This window comes from Lutra lutra, chromosome 6 (genome assembly GCF_902655055.1).
Source record: "Lutra lutra chromosome 6, mLutLut1.2, whole genome shotgun sequence".
NCBI lineage: Eukaryota > Metazoa > Chordata > Mammalia > Carnivora > Mustelidae > Lutra > Lutra lutra.
In genome coordinates this window covers 75,273,447-75,281,214 of record NC_062283.1, presented here as the reverse complement: position 1 = coordinate 75,281,214, position 7,768 = coordinate 75,273,447, and the positions used below count along the sequence as shown (strand labels likewise).

At 30.9% G+C, this 7,768-nt stretch overlaps 1 protein-coding gene across 1 annotated transcript in view; it reads right to left on the bottom strand.

The window, feature by feature from the left end:
• Positions 1-3,035: 3,035 nt before the first annotated feature.
• CLVS2 (clavesin 2) overlaps positions 3,036-7,768 on the bottom strand; it is an 83,836-nt gene continuing 79,103 nt past the window's right edge. Inside the window, exon 7 of the mRNA XM_047734903.1 lies at positions 3,036-3,532. The gene's annotated coding sequence lies outside the window, so the exon portion shown is untranslated. The remainder of the gene's footprint in view (positions 3,533-7,768) is intronic.

The following is a 7,768-nucleotide window of genomic DNA, read 5'->3' as shown; positions in this document are numbered from 1 at the left end:
CTCATTCAACTTTGAAAACCTGAGCAAAATAAGATAGAAACCTCCTCCACCCACTTCTTATACCCTCCCTCATTCCACAAACCTACCACGCAGTATGATTCTAGAGCTTCGGTACTTTTACTTTTTTATCTTGACTATTTCCCTTGCTTTCTTACATGTTCAGCTATGCATTTAAAAGGATTAAAAAAAATATTGTGATCATTCTAGTTAGTCTGTTGCTGTTAAGTGTTGCTCTAAGTTGATGTTATACTTTTCTATTTATAAATATTGTATATCAAATAGATTTACTTAGTGATTCACTTTAATTGGGGAAAGCAGGATTTATATTCTAAAAAAATAATAAATAACTGTTCTATAGTTTACATTTTTTCAGCATTTTTATACGTTTTTTCTATTCAGAAATCACTTGGAGGTATAGTAAAGGGTTTAAAATTCAGATTAATTTCCCATAAACAGTATGGCATCATGAATTATTTATTTTCAGAATTTCAACTGGCTATGTCTGGCTGCCAAATTTCTGTTGTCATGCAAAGTGCAAAATAAATAAAATAAATAAAGCCCAGCCGACATATTGTGTAACAAGAAATGTTCTTTAACTCAACCACTTGAAACTGGGAGCAGGGACAATTTAAATGTTTCCAGTTTATGTAAGTAATGTTTTGTTGTCCCATACAGAACATCTCTCTAGGTACTTTTCCACCTGATCTGCTCCTAATATCACTTATCTAGCTATACCCAGAATCAAAGGATTTGGTCTATGTAATTTCTTACTTTCTCATTCTGGAGAGAGACCATTCAGGAAAAAATAAAAAATCAACCAAAATTATTTTACTCATCTCATCTATTTTTCCTGCTTTTTCTTTTCAAAACTCCTATTCTTGTTTGCTCTTGGAAGACTGGTAGATGCCATATGGTTAATATAATTAACAAAGTAAAGGTCTGTTTCAATTGTTAGTATTCCCAGAAATCTGTTCAACATCTTTTCTTTTTTCTATGTCATTTTAAGAATTAATATGGTAGGATCAGACTAATAGAGCCAATATAACAGATTTTCCAAAATTAAAAAATGTTAAGAGTAAGCTACGTGCTTCTCATATTCATTGAACAAACTTGTCCTGTGAAGGAAGAGAGCAAAAGCCCTTCCAGTGTCCCCATTTTCTACTCAATGGAGATCATAATGTATCTTAAGCAGATGCACTTGTTCACGAAGAGTAAGTCATCAGAAAGTAAGTTTCTCACATTTTTCTTCTTTTATAAATTCTTCTGATTAAAAATAAGTCTTTAAACACATGTAATACATGCTATAATTTTTCTCAGTTGTCAGGAACTTTAGAAGCCACTTCTGATGATCATTTCCAAGTAGCTTTAGATAATATATGTTTCCAATGTGAATTTTTTTGAGAATGTCCATTCTTATTTTCAACTTATATTTTTATTTTATTTTTTCTTTAACATAGAAATAGCGACATTTGTCCTCCTGAACTTTCACATCATCAGTCACTACATTGCATGGGAAGTATTCCAATATACATAGATGATATTGTTTTATAAGATCTTCTTGATATCTTAGATCTTCTTTTTATTGACACATTTTGCAAATATATCACTAGTGAAAACCACAATGGATAAAACATAAGAGATGCGTTTTTTATTACTATAAAATGACAAAAACCAATTTTAATAGCAAACAATTCATCTTCTTGTTTATAATATACAGTACATGTTATATATGACATGCTTGATAAACTGCACATTATAACATATATTATGCTACAAAATTTCTATTAATTAGAACTCTTTAAAAAGCAGAGTACCCTGATTAATTTCTGATAATTTCAAGATATCCTTAAGTAGCAGAAAATTATAGTAGAAATAACTGAATTACTAGATAACCATGTTTTAGAATCCTGCTCCTTCCACTTACTACTCTGAACTCATCTTCACAAAAAATCTTTACTTTCATCAAAGTGAAGCAAGAGTTAAAAATACCTTATTTCAACTAAAAATCTACTTGACACATAATATGTTCTCTTCTTCCATGTTTATTAAGGACATTTAAAAAGTAGAATAAGCTATGTATTAAATAATACTTAAGGTAAAGTAACACAATTCGTCTCTTTAGTCCAATAGCATTTTCTGTGCTATTGATAACATTGAAAGCAAAAATAAACTATTGGGCCTATATCAAAACAAAACGCTTCTGCCCAGTGAAGGAAACAATCAACAAAACTAAAAGACAACCTACAGAATGGGAGAGGATATTTGCAAATGTTAAAGTATTAGTATATAATACTGATAAAGTATTAGTATCCAAAATACATAAAGAACTCATAAAACTCAAAAAACAAATAATCCAATTAAAAATGGGCAGAAAACATGAATAGACATTTTTTTTTTCCAAAGAAGGCATACAAATGGCCAACACACACATGAAAACATGCTCAATATCACTTGTCATCAGGGAAATGCAAATCAAAACTACAATGAGATATCACCTCACACCTGTAAGAGTGGCTAAAATCAACAACAAAAGAAATAACAGGTGTTGGCATGTGGGGAGAAAGGGGAACCTTCTTATACTGGTGGTGGGAATGCAAACTAGAGCTGCCGCTCTGGAAAACAGTATGGAAGTTCATCAAAAAGTTTAAAATAGAACTATGATCCAGCAATCACACTACTAGGTATTTACCCAAAGGGGGAAAAAAATACTAATTCAAAGGGATATATGCATCCTGATATTTATAGCAGCTTTACCTACAATAGCCAAATTAGGGAAATTGCCCAGTGTCCATCAACTGATGAATGGATAAAAAAGAAGTGGTATATATACACAATGGAATATTACTTAGCCTTAAGAAAGAATGAAATCTTGCCATTTACAACAACATGGATGGAGTTAGACAGTACTATGCTAACTGAAATAAGTCAGAGAAAGAGATGCCATATGATTTCACTCACATATGGAATTTAAGAAATAAAATGAGCAAAGGGGAAAAAAGAATGAGAGACAGACACATCAAAAAATAGGCTCTTAACTGTAAAGAACAAACTGATGGTTACCAGAAGGGAGATGAGTTGGGGGATGGGTTAAGTAAGAGATGGGTATTAAGGAGGGCACTTGCGATGAGCACCAGGGGATGTATGGAAGTTTTGAATCACTATATTGTACACCCAAAACTAATATTACACTCTATGTTAACTAAATGGAATCAATAAAAATAATATTGATAGTGAATGGATTAACCAAGATAATTTAACATTCATTTGTATTTACAGACTTTGTCAGAATTTTCAATGCTGTTTAATAATACTCATCTCAAACAGAAGGGGCTTGAGGTTCTTTGATTTCTAGTTCAGTTTCATGACACTGTTGCTGTTTCCCAACTCTCCATTCTGCCTTGGTAAGTTGCATTCTCCATTGATAGGGCAATGGATAGTGGTAAGAACACATAAAGATGGTTGGTATAACGCAGGAAACATTGGTCAAAAGCACTGTAGAAGTTTCCTCTTTCTTCAACTGGGGTCTGGAGGCCTGGAAAAGGGTTACCATATATAGAAATATAAAAGATAAAAAAAGTATTTGGATCAAAAGAGTTTATGATTTCCTATTACAGATGTTCTTTATATTAAGATCAGTTTACAATGATAAAAGGGTCAGTCTCTCAAGAAGACATGCCAATTATACACCTTCATGTACCTAAGAGCAGAGTGCCCAAATACATGAAGTAAAAACTGACAGAATTAAAGGAAATAATAGAATAGACTATTCATTAGTAATCACTATAGTCTTCAATATTATATTTTCAATAATGGATAAAACCTAACAAAAGATCAATCAGGAAATGGAATACATGAACACTAGAAACCCAGTATACTTAATTGACATCGTCAGAACACTTCATATTTTATAATGTTTTACCTAATGTAAAAATGGAAAGTTTCCATTGTTAACACTAATAATTAACATTTGCTATTCATATACCAGACACTAAGCGTTTAGTATGTTTCTTATTTTTAATAGTCACAACAACCCTAATAAGTACAAAAAGATTTAAAAAATTATCCTGATGTTTCACAGCTGATGAATGATAAGCAAGGATGTTATAGTGTGAATTATGTCCCCCCACTCCCAAATTCTTATATTGAAACCCTAATACCCAGTACCAGAGAATGTGACTGCATTTGAAGATAGTGCCTTTAAAGTGGTAATTAAGTGAAAAATGAGGTTCTTAGGGTGAGTTCTAATCCAGTCTGACTCCTGTTTTATAAGAGGAGGAAATTTGGACATGGAGAAACACCAGAGGCTTGTGTGCACAAAGCAGAGACCATGTGAGGACACAGCAAGAAGGCAACCATCTGCAAGTCAAGGAGAGAGGCCTCTTAAAGAAACAAAACAGGCCAACGTCTTGATCTTGGACTTCTGCCTCCAGAATGACAAGAAAATAAATGTGTTGTTTAAGCTACCCAATCTATGGTATTTTGTTAAGGCAGACTTAATAAACTAACAAAAAGAACTTAAACTCAGAGGGTCTGACCTGAGAGATCACAGTGCTAACCACTACTCTAGCATGGCTTACATGGTTATTTTTCTTTCCCAATTTTTCAATATGTATGTGTTGTTCTAATCTATATGGTTATTTTCAACTTTTTTTCTCCAGATAATTGTAGGGCGTTATTTAGGAATGAAAGTCACTTAGGTTCTGAGTAACCAGAAACTTCCGTTTTCATGTTGGTTCACAAATGATGACTCTTTTATTTATTATTTATTTCATTTATTTATTATTATATTTATTATCAAATTAGTAGGTACTTAGTTTCCTATGCCCATATTCTTTTCTTTTCTTTCTTTAATTTGTAATATTGGAACACATTGCATTGAAGCACATGTCAAAATTGTTAGTGATAAAAAAAACATATCACAAAGGAAATAGCAAAGTTCCTTCAATGTACATTTCTTAAAAACCTAAATTAGGCTTTTATTCTAATGATCTTATTCTGTTAGAGTTCAAAGTTCATAAATTAACAATCAATTTAAAAGATTCTTTGCACTATTGGTATGTAAGTACTCTGGCAATCCCTCCCTCTAGAGAACAAATAGAAATGCTATATTAAAAAAAACTATTTAAATAATGCTAAACTGGCAATAAAATAAGGGAAATCTCCGATGATAACTCTAAGACAATTGTGAGACTCTGAGGAAGGATATCAAGGATTAATGACAGAGATTACTTAAAAATTAAAATATCTTTCAAAGATTGATGATAACCATTGACCAGGGATCTTTTACAAATCCTATTTCACCAAAGGTTTTGGTTTGAATAGTTACTGAATGTATAGGAGATAAATAAGGGGACACTTACAAGGCTGGAGCATTTGAAACACAGAACAATGAATGAAGGCAGGACTATTTAAGACTGTTAGACACCCAATAGGGGAAACAATATTTGATCTCCATCATTCTCCACATGGACACATCAATTCCACTGAGGTCAAGGATTAAATATCAAAGGCAAACATGTAAAACATTTTGGAAAAAAAAAAAAGAGAGGAAAAAATAATTTCCTATAGGAAAAATCCATAGCTTTAACAATTTTTATTAGAAAATAGGAAAGATTAATACTTTAAAATGTAAAAAGGAAATTTATATTAAAAAGACAAGATTCACAAAATTTAACACAAAGGACAAGCAAATAAAAAAAAGAACATAGTGAAATTAATGAAATAGGAAGCAGAGGTACAATAGTTTCAACTGAGCTATATAAACTCAAAAAGCTATATAAAGAAGGTTTATGACAGCATAATGAAACATATATGAATAATCTGAGGAGTAGAAAGGGGAGATGAATACAAACCACTATGTATGTATGTTAAAAAGTAGAGATTATTATACATCTATGCAAATCAATTTGAAAACTTCATTGAAAATTAACAAATTCCTAGAAAAAGGAATACAGTAACTAAAACTGACTTAACTATAAACTGGAAACTTCAATAGTCCCCAAATCATTGAAGATATAGGATTAAGAGTTTAAATATTTACATGAAGAAAATACCAGTCCCAAATCCAAATCATTTTGACTAAATTCTGCCAGACATTTACATAAGAGATACCCCAATCTAACATGAACTATTTGCAAAATGATGTTTTTCAGAGATACACACTTAAGTGGTAAACTACAGAGAAAGTAAAGTTAATAGTCAACATAATTTAAGATGGCTACCTTTAAGCAGAAATCAGAGGGTGTCATGTACTTAAACTATTGGTAATGGTCTTTATCTTAGGCTGAGTATTTGGCACATGGGTGCTCTTTCTGTTATTCTGTACGTATACTGTACTACAAACTTTTTAACCATCAGTAATGTCAAAATGCTTTAAGACAATAAAAAATTCTTAAGCTTTTTTATTTGATTTTTCAATAAATAATACATTCACAAAATTCAACAATAAAAAATGTAGAAAGCTAAAAAATGAAAATTTCCTTCTTACCCTGTCTTAATCCACGCAATTTCCAACTCTCCCAACACGCAACAGATGTTATTAATCCCTTAGGTTCGTCTGCATTTCCTTACTATATAAGCAAATATGAGTATTTTATTTCCAACTCGCTTTTTTACATTAACCATAACATATTCTGTACAATATTCTGTCCTGGCTGTTTTTCTCAACAATATATTTAGAGATCTATTTCAGCACATAAAGTGTTTTCTCATTTTTTTTAAGATTTGTATAGGGTTCTTGTTTATTTATGCAGATTATATCAGATCTGCATAGTATCCTTTTTAAGTTTTTCTTCCCAAATTTTTGTTCTTAAAAGCAACAACAATATCACTGGACTGGTTGAGCCTTGGTTCTACCCTTAATTTTACTCTATAAATATCTTTGGTAATATTTATATTTGGGAAAATATTTGAATATATCTTCTGAAATATTTCTCATGTGTGCATGTCTGAAGGATAAATTCCCAAAAGAGTAGCTGGATCAGAGTATACTCCCATTTATAATTTTGATAGATATTGCCAAATATCTATCTACAATCTTTTCTAAAAGCAATATGAGGAGAGGTTATTTTTTCATAGCTTCCTTGAGAAAGAGTATATTATCAGACTACTCCATAGTTCGAATTTCTATTTCTCTCATTTTGAGTATGGCATAGCATTTTTTCATATTTTTAAAGATACTATATTTTCTTTTCTGTAAACCATCTGTTCATATCAACTGCCCTTTTTTCTATAGGGTTTCTCCTTTTATCAGTTTCTAGAAACCTCTTACTGACACTGACACTGTCTGTGATATAAGTTGAAAATTTTCCCAGTTTCTCATTTGCCTTTTGACTTTGCTTATGATTTTTTTCCATGCAAAAATATTTGAATTTCATTTTTTCATTGAATCAAATGTAACCTTTTTTTAACTTTCTGAAATTTGAGTCATAGTATAAAGGCCTCTATTCCAAGATTATCAAGGCATTCTTTCTTGCTTTCTACCGATATTTCTGTGGTTCCCTTTTTCTTAATTTAAAATTTTTAATATATTTGAAAATTATCATAACATATAATATTATGTATGACACTCATATAATATTATATATGACACTATACTGTTTTTAATCATAATTTCTTTTCCCAAAGAGCAATAATATCTAAACTAGATATCTAGATAACTTAGAATACAGTAGTATCATAAGTACTTTTTTTTAAAATTCCTTACTTTAAGAGAGCATGACTCTGTGTATCATTTATATTCTCATTGTGCACCTAATACAATGTCTTT